The sequence below is a fragment of the Elephantulus edwardii genome, unplaced genomic scaffold (assembly GCF_000299155.1).
Source record: "Elephantulus edwardii isolate Elephantulus edwardi_28Jun2011 unplaced genomic scaffold, EleEdw1.0 scaffold00097, whole genome shotgun sequence".
Classification (NCBI taxonomy): Eukaryota; Metazoa; Chordata; class Mammalia; order Macroscelidea; family Macroscelididae; genus Elephantulus; species Elephantulus edwardii.
In genome coordinates this window covers 6,929,382-6,949,588 of record NW_006399847.1, presented here as the reverse complement: position 1 = coordinate 6,949,588, position 20,207 = coordinate 6,929,382, and positions in this window count along the sequence as shown.

The following is a 20,207-nucleotide window of genomic DNA, read 5'->3' as shown; positions in this document are numbered from 1 at the left end:
AGAGAATAGTGCAACAATGAATGAGTGGAAGCCCAAAATCTCTGTAAATGTTTATGAAAATTAATAAAATATAATTATAGAAAGAAAAAAAAATAAAATAAAATTAAAAGAAAGTCCTATATACTCCAAATTGTCCAATAGATAATCCATTATTTCCATTACTATTTTGTAAAGACCTCAAAAAATGGATATATAGATTTGGTAGATAATTGAAAAGATGCATTCAACACTTAGAAAACTTTCATGTCATGAAATACAGAGAGATAAAGATCTCTCAGGATGGATATCTTCTCCTTCCTTCTTCTCCAGTCATTCATTTGATATTACTCCATTAACATTTGGATAAGAATAATAAAAGAAAAGGTAACAGTTCAGACTTAGAGGAGAAAATATGAGAAAAAAACCCAAAAGTAATGAAATTGTGATGCAAAGAAATAATGCAACGTGTGTGTGTGTGTGTGTGTGTGTGTGCTATACATCTATGATGTGATAGTATGGTGTTAAAAATTCAATGACTAAAAAAAAAAAAAAAAAAAAATTCAATGACTACAATTAGACCAGCTTTGGAATCCATTTCTGTATTGTTTGCTGACAATGTGATCTTGGGGAAGTTGTTTGTTGTTTGGGTTTTATTTTTAAATTTTTATTTTATATTGATTTGCTTACGAAGTTTATGTGTACTGTATTTCACACTATCCTGAATTCACAGTGTCAAACATAATTTATTATCATCCATATAGTCAAATCTCTTTGTATGGTTAATAAAACACAAATAAACATCTTAATGATATTCTCTACTTTTTTACCAAGATACATCTAACATCAGGAATGATATCCTACATCATCTTCTAAATCCAGCTTGAATTTCTGGCATTTAGGTATATTTAGTGCTCTATTTTTTTCTTATTTTTGTTTTGGACTTGCCATTAAGCCTATTCAGTGCTCAATACCATTTCAATAACTGATGTTTTCCTCTTCCAACATTATTTGCAAGAAACATAATGGGAACAATATCCCCTTCATGTTCAAAACTCTCAGTAGCCTGTATATTTGAAGGACAATTTTGTCAAATGTAACTTTTTTTTTCATTTAATGTCTTCTAGATTTCTCAACACTATTTCCCCCTTTTTTTTTTAAGACTGAGGATTTATGTGAAGTTTGTCTAGCTGGTCAAATGAGTAATTTTCTTGAACTGCAATAATTCTTTAGCAATGTATAAATTGCTGTTCATGTCCAGTTAATCTGATGTGAACACGTTGTACTCTTTCAATGAATAGATTTAGTTACATTCAAGCTTACAGATTCAAAATGTTCAAGAAAATTTTTAAAAGTATATATTTGGAATATGTGTTGTTTATTGTTTGGATTTTTCCTGAAAATAAATATGTATTTGTTGAAAATAATTCCTCTTTTTTGTTATTCTTTTTTCTAAACTCTATTATTTTATTGTTGATGTTGTAGATATATACAAGAAAAAAATCAACACTAATTCAATAGTTTCTGCATGTACTATTTAGTGGCACTGATGACCTTCTAACTGTGAAAGCAGTCTAGTCCTCTTTTTCTTAATTCTTAATTCCCTTTTATTAACATAAACTCACTAGTCCCTAAGGTTCTCATCTAATCTTTCCAGTTCTAAGTTTCAATTTGATCCACTTTAACAGTGCTTTAAAAATTACCACGATGCTCAAGGAAGATCCTCTTTACTAGTTAAACTTAACTACTGTTTTAAATTTTAAGAAGACTTTAGGGGCGATTTCTGGTCTAAGGTTTGAGGATTATCTCAAAACTATAGTCTCAGATGTCTCCCTAGGCTCTATGACGCTATACAATCTAAAGGCTATGAAAATTTTAAGTTCCATTTTGTATATTCTCATTTTTATTAGTATTTTGTTATAGAATCTTTGATAAATGCCCAATAAAGGTAACAAGGCTTCATCTAGTTCTTCTGGTCTCATAACAAAGGTTAGCTGAATATCCTATGTCCTCCTTCCCTTCTTACCTCTTCTTTTATTGCTTCAGGTGAATGAAGATCAGTTGTTGTGCCTTGGGTCCTTCCTTATTGAAGGACTTGAGCTTTCCTAAATTAGTTCTTTATACACATTTCCAGAGTTGATTGAGGACAGGATCAGTCTTCACAAATAAATGTTTTCTCTTTTTCTCACAATAAGACAGAATTTTTTGTTGGCTGCCATTGAGTCATTCTTAATTCATGCCAACCTCATGTGTGCAACTTATAATTGCTCCATAGCATTTACAAAACTGTGACTCTTAGGAAATAGATTACCAGGTTGGCCTTCCAACATGCATCTAGGTGGACAAAACACCAACTTTTCATTAATAGTTGAGAGCTTGTATACATGTGCTACCCAGTGACTCCTGGCAAATATAGCTCCTCTAACTCTCTGAATTACCAGTGCTGCACACCCTACATCCTACATGCCAACAAGTCTTACTGCTGTTGCTATTGTTGTTAGATTTAAGTCTTGCTCTCTTTTAGTAAAACTTTCCCTGAAAAATGCTTCTGCTAGGTTTCTTGCAGGACTTCTTACTAGTTCCAGATTTTTCTCTGACACTCTTGCATACATGTCACTCCAGGTTTTACTTAAAATGGAATTTACAGTGCTTTGCTTACTTGTTTTCTTCATTAAATTCCAGAAAGACACTAAAATTTTAATAGGCACTTTCCTTACTGGTCACCATGCTTTAAGACACTGTGGTAAAGTTAACTTCTCTTTCACTCACTTCAGTGCATTTTTGTTAAGCACAGCACACCCCGTTAGGCACCATGGAACATGCACAGATTGAAAAGTGGACTTTTATTAGTGAAAGATAGAAACTACTGCAGACACAGATAACAAGGGAAGGAGCCACTTTATAGGTTCAAAGGCAGAAAATTAAGAGAGGGTAAACAATAATTTTGATTTGTGGGAATCTGAGAAATCTTAACAGGATGGTAGCTTTTAAACTGAGTCCTAAAGAGTAGGTAAAAATTCAACCAAAAAAAATAAAGAGAAAGAGATTCTTGATAGGTGTAATCTATCATTAAAGGCATAGCAATAGAGGTTGGAGGCATCCTCAGATGACTGTGAGACTCCAACTACACAGGAGTGCAGAGCACCAGAGTACAGAACGAAGTCATGATGAGGCACTTGTAGGACAGAAGGTTCAATAGACATGAGCATTATGATAAGTGGTGTCATCTTTAGAGGGAGTTTAAGAGTGGTGGTAATTCAGCGTGGTGTTGTTTTGGTCTTGTTTTTACTTAAGGGGTACAGACAGGGTTTTGCTGGAAAAACATGCTGGAGTCAGACTAGAAGAAAATTAAAAGAACCTGACAGCAGAGACCATTGAGGACTTCAGTAAGTAGTGCCCAGCTAGGATGCTGGCAGATGAGCTGTCAAAACCAAAATGACCTGCCTCCCCTGAAAAGAACAGTTGTTGTTGATTGTCATCAAGCCAAGCACGACTCATAGCGACCCTATGAACAAAAGGCCTGAAGCTTTTCTATAACTATTGTCATTTATCAAAGTTCCTACAGTTTCCGGAGGCATGATAAAATAAATCCACGGACACCAAACAGCAACAAAACAGTCATACCATGCTTCCTGCCCCAGTGAGCCACTGTGCCTCCCAGTCTCCTGTTGTGCTTGGAATTCTTTTCAGCCCTAAACCCCTCTTTCCAATTCAGTGTTGAATCATGGTGATTTAAGTTTTGTTTTAGAAAAGAAATCACAAAGGGCAAAATATCTTCATATTCCCCAGAAGCATTCTGCCTAGATAAGATCTCATCCCTTCCTTTCAATGCCCAACCACAAAGAACCCTAATGAGTCACAAGAAAAAGAGAAATTTTGATACTGGTGACTTTAGTGTTTCTTTCTTTGCTGTCTAATAGGTACATAAATTTAGTATCTGGACAAAACCTAAATCCTATTATTTGTAACAGTGTTTCTGGTGCCCACCCCAAACCCAACCTGTTCACAGCATTTTGTTGTTGTTGTTATATGCAATCTAGTCGCCTGGGACTCATAGCTATGTCTAACAGCTCTGAACCGTGCTCTATCTTGTGTTAACCTTATTATCTCTAACACACCTACCCCATTACCCCGGTTACTGAGTCAGTCAGTCTCATGGAGGGTCTTTCTCTCTTGTGCTGTCCCTTCATCCTTCCATATCCCTCTCCAAGGACTGGTCAAACATGCAACATGCCAGAAGTTCTCAGCATACTTTCAGATAAAGCTTTCTGAAAAAGCTGAAGTCTCAGCAGTTTTAATGTGCTGTACTGTCTCTACTTATCTTAATTCAGAGCCAAAGGACAGGGATATGGAGAAACCCAGCCTTTATCCCATTGAAGAACTCTCCCTCTGTTGTCTTTTTAGGGATGGTGAAGAAAGCAAATTCTTGGAAGAGTGTCTGAAAAGACCAAGATGAGGAATATGTGGAATGCTGTACGGGGCTCTGTCCCGAAGTTGTACTTCCCAGGATGATTGATAGACAAGACTCTCTCACCTTCTTTAAAGAATATGAAAAATTCAAAATTATTACTAATGTTGCTTAAAATAAGTGGACTCAGCCAACAAAACATCATATCCTACCCCCAGCCCATTCTCTAGAACCCTGGAAATCCTTGTCATTACATTTATGGTTTTCTGTTCTTGGTTCTCATCCTTCATTTTCGGCACTTGCCCTTGAGAATCTGCCCTGTGAACATCACATCACCTTCACTTTCTTGGGACATTACTGTGGCTGCACAAGAGTGAAGATGTAGCCTTTAATGGAACGATTATTTAAATTATTGAAATTATTTTTGCAAGTGAAAAGAGCAAATCTGTGGACATACAGAGATTGCTTAAGATAGTTTCAATTGCCTGAATGTTGACTGAATTCTGAGTTTCGGCTTTCTTATTTTCTTTTTTAAATTTTTTTAAATTTAATATTATTATTTTTTGTCGTGTGTATCGTCAAATCAGATCTGACTGGTACAGGAGGACACTGCCCCTCCTTCTCCAGCAGAGCATCTGGTGGGTTCAAACCACATACCTCTGGGACTACAGTGCAGCTTCAGGCCACCAGAGCTCCCTTCAACTTTCTTATTTTCATAGATGGAACGTTCATAAATAAGAAAGGCTATCTTGTAACTTCTCTGATGCACTGGGAAGTGCTTCTTAGATCTGAATGAAACAGTGTGAACTGAAGAGGAAAAAAGTTTTCAGTACTGACCTCCAGCATTCACTCTTCACAGAAATAAAACTGTGAGTCCCACGTTATTATGCTGTGGAACACACCAGGCAGTGGAGTCCAGATTTAATCAAGTCCAGGGAGCTTACTGTTGTTTTTGTTTACAAGTCCTTGATTGCATCTCTGCCTTTAGAGTCACTGCTGGCAGGATCATCTCCACAGAGCGCACAGATGGTGCCTGTCAGTCCCTTGTATTAAGCTTGCATCCCTTCTGGGTGCAGCCACTCTCTCCTAGCAGGAGTTCTGAGTACAGCACTATGCTGACCATTTTAGAAATTAGTTTAGGAGCCTAAAATATATGTTTGAAAAATCACATTCCTGGATGAGCCCTCTTTTAAAAATAACAAAGTCTCACTGAATCATAATGATTAAAGGTGTACCTATCTGTGTTTAGGAAAACCCTCCAAATTGTAGAATGTTTGTAAAGACATGAAAATGTGCTACATCTAAAAATATATAAAGATCATGGTGGGGAGGGGGGTTTGTATGTGAAAGACAAAAATGTCTATTTCTAGGCTATTCCAGATGGCAAAACTGGGCCTAATGGGTAGAAGTTGAAGAACGCAATTTTTACCTCCATTTAAGGAAAATGGGACTACGATTAGATGGAACCAGTTTGGGAGTTGTGCCTTGATGCAGGAATTCATTGGCTGGAGATAGGCTCCTGCATCAAGAAACCTCAGTATCTCTTCCGCTCTAGGGTAGAATGGGCAAATGTCAATACCACAGGAGCCTGGGTCCACACTGCCTGGCTCAAATCCTGTGTCCATCACTTACTGGATTTGCAATCTTGGACAACTTCCTAGACCACCTTGTTGTACCTTAACTTCCTTACCTATAATGGGTATGGTAATAATGAGATGATTTTTTTAAATAAAAAGAAAACCTTAGAACAATGAGTGTGATGTTAGTGTTTCTGAGTTCTGGCATCCTCTTACCTTATAGCCCCTTAAATGTTTATGCCATTTATTGTACCTTATCACACCAAGAATGCACCTCAAGCATGCCTTGGTGCTCCATAAACTGTGTTGTTTCCTTTCTTTATAGCAACATAAGTTGTACCTCTACCAATAAGACCTTAAGCCCTAAACCCCACATGATTTTCCAATGCACCTATAAGGTTCAATAAAGCATCTCCTTCAGTTAACATTCCATAACACATTTCTATTTGACCGCTAACCCCAAATCCATGTCTTTCTTACACAAAAAACACATTCACCATTTTGCATCTTCTCAAAAGTCTTATATCACCTCTAATCACAAATTCCCATCTTCCAACACATTCAGAATAATTTAAATCAAGTATGGGTAAAAATCTGGGTATATCCCATATTGGTGAAAAATTGTATTCCATATCTATAACTGTACTCTAGAATATGAGCTATCTATTTTTAAGATACTATATTGAAACCAATATGGGTTTATTGTTGTTGTTAAATGCTATCAAATTGATTCTGACTCATACATCTAATGTTTGGAAGAAATCACAGGTACTAAGCACATTTATAAAGCAGCAGAGAAAATTTTATTAATTATCTATACTTGAAAATAATCCTCTGTTCTTTCAGGCCATTTGGACAATTGCTCCACCCTAGTGACTTGGCCTGGAGACCCTTTCACCCTGGGCATCTTTTCCTAGATTCACAGGAGCAACAGCTTTCCTCCCTTGACTGTGTACTGTCCCATTCTCCTAGACCACTTGAGGGGTAGCATCATCCCCTTAGCCCCTCATGTTATAAACACAGCCCTATAAATAAACAGTAACCCTACACTCCAAAGAGCTCTGTTGGCCTAGAGGATAGAAAGTTATTCTACTGAGCCAAAAGTAGATAATTTTAATATACGGCCCTCAGGCCTGGTTTTAATTCTTTTTGGCCAAACATTCTTCTAAGAGGTATAGCACTGGTCTGTCCATTTGCTGTACAGAAGTAACTTGTGGTTGTTGTGATGCTGAACACCGTGACACTGATAGGTCAAATGTGATAATGGTTAATCATGGTGGACAGTGTTTGGTGGAGCTCCCGGATTAAAACAAGCTTGGAAGCAGGAGTGGCATCCACTTCTGAAATAGCTTGCCTCCAGAAACTCTATGAACATCAAGAAACTATAAAAGTTAAGCAAGTGTTCAGGTGTTTCTTTCATAGGGTCACTACGAGTCATCTACGACTCAATGGCACCTAACAACAACAACAACTACAACTACACTCCATAGTAGAGATGGTAGGCATAAGAATCTAAAACCAAGACAGGGTTTTGTGGTTTGTTTTGTTTTGTTTTGTTTTCTTATTCTTTCTTTTTTAAACAAAAAATGACCTTTTGTTTTCTTTTGGTTTGAACAGAAAGTCCATATACATTGTGTTTGATACAATTATCCTCATTCATTATCTTTAAAAAATTAATCAACATTGCTATGCCTTGTCTTTCCAGATGCTGCAGGTTCCCATTTCCTTTACTCACCCCTCCTTCCACCCATCAAGTTGTGCAATCTTATGATTTCCTCCCTACTCATCCTCACTTCTCTGCTCCAACCCTCCCTCTGTTGATCCTCATACACATTTTACTAGTTATCTTTCTACAACAATGGTCTTAAACAGCATTTTTCCTTCTGATACTTAGTTCACTCAGCATAATTCCTCCAGTTCCTTCTATGTTAGGTAGCAATTTTTGAAAGCATTGCTCCTGAGTGCTGCATAGTATTCTATTAAGTGAATGCACCATAATTTCTCAATTAAATTAGATTGAGGTTGAACATTCGGACTGTATCCATGTTCTTGTAATGGTGAGTAATTATTGCTGTGAACATTGGTGCATAAATGTCCATTTGTGTCTCAGTTCTAATTTTCTTGGGATATATTCCTAACAGTGGAATAGCTGGGTTATATGGAATTTCTATGTTCAGCTTTCTGAGGAAACATCAAACTCCCTTCCAGAGTAGCAGTACTACTTTATAAGCACACCAACAGTGTATCTCTTCAATATTTATTACTTGCTGTCCTGTTAAACTTTGTCACTGCTACTGGGGTGAGATGGTATCTCATTGTTGTTTTTATTTGCATCTCTCTTATTGCCAGTGATTTTGAGCATTATTTCATTGAGACAGAGTTTTTGAAGGTGTAATTTTTAAAAATATTTTTCTAACTTATTTACAAAATTTGAATACATTGTTTTCACAAATGATACTTTCCATTTGTAGGTGTATTTCTTAAGGGGTTGTGTTGCCAACCCAAAAGGGACACTGTTTTGATAATCCAAATCTACCTTGCAGCCTCAGAAAACCCAATGGAGGGGCAGCAATGAGTAGGTTCTTACCCAACAACAGTGAGATGATGAAGTGAAAGCACACTGACCCCATGTGGTTCCTCCAACATCTGCTCTTCCCAGGAAAACATCTTCCTTTTCTTGGAGGACAACAGGTGTTTACCACTAAAACTTCCCAAGAGCCTATTCCTTACTTGTAGGACTTCAGAAGGTAGGGAGTGTCCATTTTACACTGTGTCTGTCCCTTTATGTGGTGATTGACTAGATGCATCAGTCAAAGGCTCACACACTTAGCAAATCTTATTTTCAAGACATGTGTCATTAGAGAGCTCTGGTGGCCTAGGGGTAAGAAGCTGTGCTGCAAACCTGAAGGCACACAGTTCAAATTCACCAGCTCAAATTCTCCTCCTATGTCATTTACTGCCTCTGAAAGCCCATGTGTTTTTATATTGCTGCTGTTGTTGTTATGTGCCATCGAGTTGCCTGCAAATCATAGCAACCCTAATACAACAGCCCTAAACCCTGTTCTATCCCTTGCCAATCTTATTGTCTCCAGCACACATGTCCCTACTATCCCAGTGACTGAATCAATCCATCTCATTGAGGGTCTTCCTCTCATTCGTTATCCCTCCATCCCCCCAAGCATGGCATCCCTCTCAAAGGACTAATCCTGTCTTGCAACATGTCCAAAGTATGTCAGATGAAACTTCAGAATCCTTGCCTCCAAGGAGCAGTCTGGCTTCACCCTCTCCAGGGTGAACTTGTGTGTTCTCCTAGATTTCCATGGTATATTCAATACTATTTTCCAGCACTAAAGCTCAAAGACATCAACTTTCCTTCTATCATCCCTAGTCATCATCCAGCTCTCTGATGTATAGCAAGTAATTGCAAACACCACAGCCTGTATCAGACACAGCTTACTCTCCAGACTGACATAGTTGCTCTTCAGTATTTTGGAGAAGTCTCTGACAGCAGACTTTCCCCAATGCAATTTATCTTTTAATTTCCTGGCAGCTAGTACCAAAAGTGTTGTTTGTAGAGCCAAGTAAACTGAAGTTGTCAACAATCTCAATCTCTTCAGAATCTATCATGATGCTGCCAATCAGCCCAGTGGTGAGAATCTTTGTTGTCTTGATGTTAAGCTTCAATCCATATTTAAGGTCCTTAACCTTCTGCAGCAAGTGCTTCAGATCCTCCTCAGTTTCAGCAACAGGGTTGTGTCATCTGCATAACATAGATTGTTGATGAGTCTACCTCTAATCCTGATGCCACACTTCTCCTCATTGAGGGCAGCCTCCCATATAATCCATGTAATCTGTTCTGCATATAGATTGAAAAGACATGGAGATAGGATACTTCCTTGATGCACACCCTTCTCAATTTTGAACCATGTAGTGTTTCCTTGCTTTGTTCTGATGATTGCCTCCTGGTCCAAGTATAAGTTCCGCATAAGCACAATCAAGTGTTCTGGGATTCTCATTCTTCTCAAAGTCAGCCACAGTTTGTTGTGATCCACACAGTCAAATGCCTTTGCATAATCAATGAAACATAGATAAACATTCCTCTGGTATTATCTACTTTCAGCCAAGATCCATCTGACATTAGCTATAATATCCTTAGTGTCATGGCCTCTTCTAAATCCAACCTGCATTTCAGGAAGTTCTCTGTTGATGTGCTGTTCCAGTCGTTTTTGGATAATCTTAAGCAGAATCTTGCTTGCATGTGATATCAATGATATTGTTTGATAATTTCCACACTATGTTGGATCACCTTTCTTTGGAATAGGAACAAATATAGATCTCTTCCTGTCAGTAGACCAGGTGGTTGTCCTCCATATTTCTTGACACAACTTGGTGAGCACTTCTAGGACACCATCTGTTTGTTGAAATATATCAATTGGTACCATCTATTCCTAGGGCCTTGTTTTTTGCCAACTGAAATCTTTCAGAGCAGCTTGAACTTCCTCCTTTATCACCACAGGTTCTTGCTTATATGTTGTTTCATGAAATTCTTCTTTGTCCACCAATTCCTTTTGGGACAATTACTCTGTATACTCTTTCCATCTTCTTTTGATGCTTCCTGGATCATTTAATATTCTGCTCCAAAACATCCTTAAGTATTTCCACCTGAGGTTTGAATTTGTTCTTCCGTTCCTTCAGTTTAAGAAATGCTGAGCAAGATCTGCTTTTTTGATTTTCTGACTCCAGCTCTTTCCACATTCCTTTGTAACACTTTACTTTGTCTTCCTGCACTGCCCTCTGGAATCTTCTTTTCAACTCCTTAATATCTTGATCGCTTCCCTTTGCTTTGACTTCTCAGTGCTCCAGTGCAATATTTAGTGTTTCTTTTGATATCCATATTTTCTTCCTCCTCTGTCTTTGTAATGACCTTTTGCATTCTTCTTGGATGATATTCTTGATATCCTCCCACAGTTAATCTGGTCTTAGCTCATTAATATCCAAGGCCTCTAACCTGTTCTTGATATGACTTGGAAATTCAGTTGGAATGGACTCAAGGTCAAATTTTGGTTCCAGTGGCCTTGATTTCATTTTCCTCAGCTTCAGCTTGAACTTGCATATGAGTAGTTGGTGGCCTGTTCCACAGTCAGCACCTTGCTTAGTCTTCATAACTGATTTTGAGCTTCTCCAGCCATTCAGATAGATGTGATCTATCTGATTCCTATTCATACCATCAGGTGAAATATATTTCACCTACATGTATAGCCTGCATTTGTGTTTCTTATAAAATGTATTTGCAATAAATAAGTCACTGATAGGGCAAAATACTATCATTCTTTTTCCAGCTTCATTTCTGTCACCAAGTCCACGTTTTCCAACTGCTGATCCTTTTTCTCTATTCCTCACTTTTACATTCTAGTCACCCATTATTATGAACACATCTTGATTGCTTGTTCTAACAATCTCTGACTGCAAAAGTTGGTAGAAATCTTCTATTTCTTCCTCTTTGGCTCTGGTTGCGGGTTTTAATGATGGTGGTATTTGCTGGACTTCTTTGTATGAGTATGGATTGTATCCTGTCACTCACAACATTGTATTTCAAGACAGATCTAGAAATTACAGCAACCCCATTTTACCTCACCTTTTCATCTCCAGATAGTAGATCACATGATCCTCTGACTCAAAATGTCTCATGCCATCCTATCTCATCTCACCAATACCTAATATGTCAATATTTATGAATTCCATTCCTTCTTTACAATGTCCAATTTTCCTACATTCATGGTTCTTACATTCCGTGTTCCAATCACTAGTGTCTGCTTACAGTTGTTCCTCCTCTTGTTTCTTCCCATACTTGAGGGCTCAGCTTCAGTTGCCTTTTCAGCTAGTCTTAAGTGTGCTCTGTTTTCAAAGGTCTTCTATTTCAGAAGTGAATGCCCAATCCTTCTTCCTAATCTGTCTTAATTTGATTATTCAGATTTAGAACATTATCTGACAGACAAGCATTTTACAGAGAAGAGTAGATTAAAGATATTTCCCAGTAGTAGAAAAAACTAATAGATTGTTTTGTTCCCACCCTTGCCAAATGTGTTTTGAGCCAGCCCTTTCCCTGTTCCACCAACATTTATTTCTACTCCCACCTAATCCATTCAACAACAATCTCCCTTATCCAGCCCTTGATGTGATGGCCTTTATGTCATTCTTTCTGGGCTTCTGTGGTTCCTAATGCCTCAAGTTGTTGACAGTTTCTTCCTCTAAGACCAGTTTCTCTTAACTCCAGGAGTTTTGAACTGCGCCAGGACTGAATCTTGTGCCTTAGGGTCTCTTCTCCTCAATTTATGCTACAAGAGTTTTCCAGGGAACATTGATGAACCCTATATATTTGGTATATTATGTTGTCTTCCTGGCCCAAGGGCCCCACAATTTGAAGGTAGGCTTGACCCGCAGGCTTTTGGGAGTCCAAGTCTTGAATGTTCTAGTTTCCTTTAGCACAGTTCATTTTTTAAGTCCATCTCTTTCCTCTTGTATTTTTTATTGTTAGTGGCAAAGAGAAATCACATAGTTCCTTTAAGATATTGCTTAGAAATTTCATCCATCAAATATCTATCTTCATTGCTACTTTCCTTCAACTGTACAATCACATGTTCGTTCATTTTAAATTATTAACAGAGGAATATTCAATGTCCACATTTCTCACAGCATTCTTTTTCTGATTACAGAAGCTTTCCATACAGCTTTCAATTCTTTCTGAGTGCTCATTAGAATTACCCTTAATGTCTATACATCTGTAAATAGTATCTTCAAGGAAAACAAGGTCTTACTATGAAACATAGTCAAATTCCTCTAGATTCCAAAAACACAGTTTGCCTTTTTGAATAACATGGCTTGAACTTTGTGGATATACTTAATTGATGATTTAAAAAACAAACAAACAAACAAACAAATGACCAAAACCCAACAAGAATAGTGTGATGCTAATCACCTCCATGTGAGCAGTTCATTTGCAAGTTCCGTACCACAGAGAGAGTGATCTCTTATGTTTCTTGCTTAGTTTCATCATGTTTAGTACAATAGCATAAACCTTGAAACTTTGGGCTCACAAAATGCATCATTAAAGATTCTGGAAGTGTCCCAAGAAGCAAAGTCATGACATTACAAGAAAAAGTTGAATTGTTTCGTAGGTATCACAGATTGAGGACTGTACTTGTAACTGTTGTCCATTTAAAGATAAATGAAGGCAGCATAAGGGATGTCATAAGAAAAGGGAAGGAAATTTAAGATATCACTGCATCTATGAAAGAGGCATGAAAATTTTGCCATTTTTTCCAAAACTATCTGGGTCTTATGTGACTACAGTTTATAGTATATAAAAAGGACAAAAATGTGTTAATCAATTGTTTGTTAATGGTAAAGTTTCTAGTCAACAGTAAGTTATGACTAGTTAAAATCATCAAGAGTCCAAAGTTATTCCTGGATATGTTATTGTGTCTAATTCTACCATTGCTCAAAATTCAACTATACATTCACAATTTAAATATTTGATAATCTTTGCTATGACATTCTGCTTTGATTTCTTAGTGATGCTCTATAACAGAAATACCATAAGTGGGTGATGTGAATAAACAAAAACTTACTTTATCACATTTAAGGAGAGTTATTGTTCTTTGATACTATTGAGTTGGAATCAACTCATAGCTGACCGTTCACTAATTTTCAGAGGCAATAAATCACATGGGGGGGAGATTACCTATCTTTCTCCTGCAAAGCAACTAGTAAATTCAAAATTTTGTGCCTCGTTTATGAAGTTAAATGTACATCATAAGGGAATCAGTTCTAAGGTAAGCTTTTCTCTCTCTTTCCATTCTGGAGGAAGGTCCTTGTGGCTGGCGTTTTAGCTTTGTTCCAAAGTTAATTAGAAATCTTCACATGAGATAGTATCCATTTTCCTTTGTTTGCACTTTCTTTCTTCTATGCTTAGTGTATTTTTTTTTATATTCAAACAGTATTAGGCATAAGACACACTCTACGCTGACATGGCCTCATTGTTGTTGTTGTTGATTACCTTTGAGTCAAGCACGACTCATAACAACTCTATGAACAAAAGGCCTGAAGCCCCTCTACAACTACTGACATTTATCAAAGTTCATAGAGTTTCTGGAGGCATGCTATTTAGGACGTGGATGCCACTTCTGCTTCCAAACCTGTCATAGTATGTTATTGTTTTTATGTGCCATTGAGTCACCTGCAATGTACAGCGACCCTATGTACAGCAGCTCTGAACCCTGTGCTGTCCTCAGCCAGTCTCACTAATTCCAACACACCAACCACCATTGCCACAGTTACTGTATCAATCCATCTTGTGCAGGGTCTCCCTCTTCTGCTCTATCCATTCACCCTTCTGAGCACGATGTTCTTCTACAAAGACCAATCTCTCCTGGCCACATGACCAAAGTAAGTGAGGTGGAGCTTCAAAATCCTAGCCTACAAGGAGAGACTTGGTTTCGCCCTCTCAAAGACAGACCTATTTATTTACTTGGCAGTCCATGGTATGTTCAAGACTCTTCTCTAGCACCACAATTCAAAGGCATCTATTCTTCTGTCATCCTTAGTCATTGTCCAACTCTCTGAAGCATAACAAGTTATTGAGAAGGCCATGGCCTGGAGTAGGTGCACCTTTGTATCTAGACTGACATCGTTGCTCTTCAGCACTCTGGAGAGGTCTATGAGAGCAGATTTTCCCAATACAACTTGTCTTTTGATTGCCTGACTCCTGATTAAGAGTGTTGATTGTGGATCCAAGAAAATTTTGTTAACAACCTCACCCTCTTCTCCATCTAACATGGTAACAAAAATAAAACTTTATTCTCAAATGATGAGCCCTGATGTTATAGTGAATAATGCCCAGTTGCTAACAAAGGAGTTAATGCCTTTGCATAGTGAATGAACCACAAATAGGCATCTCTCTGGTACTCTCTGCTTTCAGCCAAGATCCTTGTAATATTAGCTATATCTCTAGTACCACAGCCTCTTCTAAACCCAGCTTAAACATCTGATGGTTCTCTATTGATGTGTCATTCCAGTAATTATGGATAATTTTCAACCAGATCTTGCTTATGTGAATTAATGATATTGTCCAATAATTTTCACACTCTATTGGGTCACCTTTTTTTTAATGGGAAGAAATATGAATCTCTTTCAGTCAATAGATCAAGTGGTTGCCCTCCAAATTTCTTGGAACAAACAAGAGAGCACATCCAGGGCAGCATCTGTTTGTTGAAATATGTCAATTGGCCTGTCATCAGTTCCTGGGGCCTTATTTTTCCCTCCATTCCTTCAGAGCAGCTGGAACTTCCTCTTTCATCACCGTAGGGTTTTGATCATATGTTGTTTCATAAAGACTCTCTGTGTACTCCTTCCATCTTCTTTTGATGCTTCCTGATTCATTCAACATTCTGCTCACAACATCTTTAAGTATTTCAACTTGAGGCATGACTTTCTATGTTTTATTGACTATGCAAAGGCATTTGTGTGGATCACAAAAAAAAAAGTCTGTGGCTAACTCTGAGAAGAATGGGAATTTCTGAACACTTGATTGTGTGAAACCTAGACTTGGACAAGGAAGATGTCATCAGAACACAGTAAGGAAGTACTGCATGGTTCAAAATCAAGAAAGATGTGCGTCAGGGGTGCATCCTATCTCCATACCTTTTCAACTTTTATGCTGAACAGGTCAGCCAGGATGCTGGGCTCTATGAGGATGAATGTGGCATCAGGATTGGATGAAGACTCAACATCAACCTGCATTATGCAAATGACACAACCTTGCTTACTGAAACTAAGGAGGACCTGAGGCATTTGCTACAGAAGTTCAAGGACTGTAGTCTTCAGTGTAAAGTAAAGCTCAACTTCAAGAAAACAAAGATTGTTACTACTGGCCCGCATCATGATAGATGGCAGCATCATGATAGATGATGAAGAGACTGTTAGTTTCAGCTTACTTGGCTCCACAATCAATATTGTTGGTACCAAAAGCCAGGAAATCATAAGATGAACTGTATTTTTAAAAAAGCTGCTGTCAGGGACATCTCCAGAGTCCTGAAGAACACTACTGTTAGTCTGGAGACTAAGGTGTGCCTGATCCAGGACATGATCTTCACAATTACTTGCTGTGCATCAAAGAGATGGAGAATTACTAAAAATGATGGAAGAATTAATGCCTTTGGTTGTGGTGCTGAAGATTATTGAATGTACTATGGACTGATAAAAGAATAAATGGATCCATCCTGGAGAGAGTGAAACTAGGCTGCTCTTTGAAGGCAAATATTTTGAAGCTCTGTCTGACATACCTTGGGCATGTTGCAAGGAGGGGCCAGTCCTTGTAAACGGGCATCATTCTTGGAAGGGTAGAGGGACAGTGCAAGACTTTGCATGAGATGGCTTCAGTCAATATCTAAGTGTCTCAGAAATGATGGAATTGGCTGAGGATAGAGCAGGTTTCAAAACTGTTGTACATAGGCTTGCTAGGACATAGAGTCAACTAGAGTCACATAATAACAACAAAACAACAAGAAAAGAATCAATAGTTCAAACTAACTAACCATTCCTCAGGGGAAAGATATATGTGGCTTTTCAATATAAATATTATATATAATCTGCTTCTATAAAGATCAAGGCTTTGGAAACCCTATCGGGCAATTCTATGATATCCTATGCAGTTACTGTGAGTTGCAATTGAATCAATGGCAGCAGAATTATTACCAGTTATTATAACATTCACAGGTATATTAGTTAAAATTGGCAATATGCATTTTTGTAGGACATAATTCAGTCAGTAGTACCCACCTGAAAAGTGTCTATTCCATCTTTAAGACCAGTCAACCATCTGATCCATGACTACCTATGTGAGTGTGCTGACCCCTCTTGCTCTATCTTTGGACCATGTACATGAGCCTCAAAGAACTTACTAGTCTGCTACAATTGTACGAGGAAGAATGTGGCATCAGGACTTGTGGAAGAGTCATCAACAACCTGCGTTATGCAGATGACACAACCCTGCTTGCTGAAACTGAGGAGGTCCTGAAGCACTTGCTGCAGAAGGTCAATGACTGTAGCCTTCAATATGGATTTAAGCTCAACATCAAGAAAACGAAGATTCTCGCCATTGAACCAATTGGATGGTGAAGAGGTTGAGATAGTTAACAGCTTTCATTTACTTGGTTCCACAGTCAACACTCTTGGTAACAGCAGCCAGGAAATCAAGAGATTAATTGCATTGGAAAAGCCAGCTGTGAGGGAACTCTCAAGAGTACTGAAGAGCAATGATTTCAGGCTGGAGACTAAGGTGCACCTGATCTGGGCTATAGTCTTTGCAATTACATGCTATGCATCGGAGAGTTGAAAAGTGAATAGATATGATAGAAAGAGAATTGATGCCTTTGAGCTGTGGTGCTGGAGAAGAGTGTTGAATATACAATAGACTGCTAGGAGAACAAACAGATTTGTCCTGGAGAAGGTGAAGCTAGAATGCTCCTTGGAGTCAGGGATTCTGAAGCTTCATCTGACATACTTTGGGCATGTTGCAAGGAGGGACTGGTCCTTGGAGAGGAACCTCCTGCTTGGAAGAGTGGAGAGATGATACAGGAGAGGAAGACCCTCAATGAGATGGATCGATTCTGTGATTGGGGTGGTGGGAATGAGTGTGTTTGAGAGGGCAAGGTTGGCATAGGATAGAATGGTGTTTAGGGCTCTTGTACATTGGGTCACTCTGAGTTGCAAGTGACTTGATTGGCACATAACAACAACAAAAACAATTGATCCACACACCTGTCTGCCCTTCTGGGCCATATAGCTTTCTGAGGAAAAGTAAATAAGTCTTGATCACTTTTTAATCCCATGCACCTGCAGTGTCTTTGGATGAATTATTGGTAGAAGTCTATAGCTTCATGACCCTTTGGAAGAAGTCCCTGAGGGAAAGATAAAAGAATTAGTCCAGTCAGAACACAACCTAATTATATAAAGGGATGTCTGGAGCAAGATTAATAAGCTCCTCCCATGGGCCAACAATGAGTTGGTTCCAACTCATCAGCTGAGTTGAGATGTTATTATTGAAAGCTGAATATAAAAATTTATTGTAGAAATTTTAAAGATAGAGACAGCTTAAGAATGCTATTTTGATAATAACCTGCTAAGAGCCGTGGTGGCATTGTCTGGAAGGAGTGGCACTGCTAGACCAAAGGCAGCACCTCTGGCAGTTCCAACCCAACAGCTGTTCCACAGAAGAAAGACAACAATCTCCTGTACAATATACAGACTCCTAAAACGCACTGAAGCATCAACTATGTGTCAATTCCTACTTGACAGTGGCAAGTTTGAGTTTTAATTCTTTTTTACATAATTGACTGTGAATTTATTTTTCATTTATAGTACTTTTATCTTCTCTTTCCATGACTACGAAATGGTGTAGGTGTTCTCACCTACAAAGTAAACATTGTAGTTGTTGTGTACCATCTAGTTGGAACCCTCCAGCAGACTTCCATAGGCAGTTAATCGCATGGGAGGAGATTGCCCATCCTTCTCCAGCAGAGCAGCTGGTGGATTAGAGTAGCCCACATTCAAGATTATAGAACAGCTCCTTACCGCCAGTGAAGTTAAAAAAAATACCAATTGTCAAGTTATAAACTTGCAGTGTGACTTGGTCATTCCTAGTCTATCAACAAAATCTTTAAGTACCTAAAAATTATATCGGATCGTGAGGACAAGAGGTCAAATAAAAGGTAGGTTCTGCCTTACAGAAACTTAGAATTTATATACTCATTTGCTCCATATGAATGTGTTAAGTTCCCACTGTGTGCAAAGCATTAAGCTAATTATATTTCTACAGTATATGGCTATATGGATATAGACAAACCAGTCAGAACACAAATTCAAGTAAAGATGCTGTTGTTTTTATATATTATCAACTTACAAGCATCGTTGACCCTCCAGTGGGTTTTCAGAGAGAGTAAATTACATGAGAGGAGCTGGTGGGTATTAACCTTGCACTTTTTTTTGTTGATACTTTTTTTTATTTTAATGAAAGTATACAGAGACTGGATTTCCATTCATTCATTGTTGCACACTTTCCTCCCTGGCCACCCCTCTGCCCCAGTTTGCTCTTCTATTTGAAAGTAAAACAACAACAACAACAACAAAACCAACCAACCAACCAAACAAACAAAAAACACCTTTCATCATTATACAATCTCCCCCACCCCCGAGTCCACTCCACTATGCAGCTTTCATTCTGGACTCTTGTCATGACAATAATACCTAATCATATATTCCTCCTAAACAGTTCTCTCTCTCATCTATTTCAATGCAATAGACATTATTTATCCCTCTTAGTTTCCCCCAAACCCTGATGTCAGTCCCGTTTTACAACAGTGGCACTATGCAGTTTTTGTTCTTTTGTAACTGAGATATTTCACTCAGCATAATGTCCTCCACCCATTTTGTATAATATCTCATGAGTTTCTTGTTTGTTTGTTTTTTTAATGCAGCATAGTATTCCATTGTGTGAATATACCAGAGCTTCTCCATCCATTTTTTCGTAGATAGGCACTTGGGTTGTTTCCAACCCTTTGCAATTGTGAACAAAGCCGTAATAAACATGGGTGTGCACATATTAACCATATACTTTTTTAAGACTATAGCACAATTTCTTATCACTAATGAAGGAAAAGAATATTATGGTATGGGGGAGAACGAAAGTAACATATGTGAGTCTAAATTATATTTGGAGATCAGAAAGGGTTTATTTATTATTTATTTATTATTTATTCATCTAATCTCCTAAGAGTTTAAAAACAGAGAAGGTATTCCAGGATGGAGGGACAATAGAGGCAAAGAGTAGGACTCATTCAGGTGACTCCAAGAAATCCACTATGGCTGAGACCTGGCAAGAAAGTGGACAATGCAGAGAAATTGATCAGTAAGTCAAGGATAAAGAAAATACTATTATTCAAGCCTCAAAAACTAAGCCCATGTCCACTGATTTAATGCAAACTCAGAGCAGCCCTCTAGGAGGGGGTAGAACTGCACCATAAGATCCGTGAAGCCATAAATCTTTGTGGAAATAGACTTCCTTATCTATTCAGTGCTAGAGAAGACATGCATTGAACACACATATCTCACTTACTCACTATCAATTGACTGCTACTAAAGATGGACAATCTCTCCTGGTGCAGTTTACAGCCTCTGAAAATTATATTTTT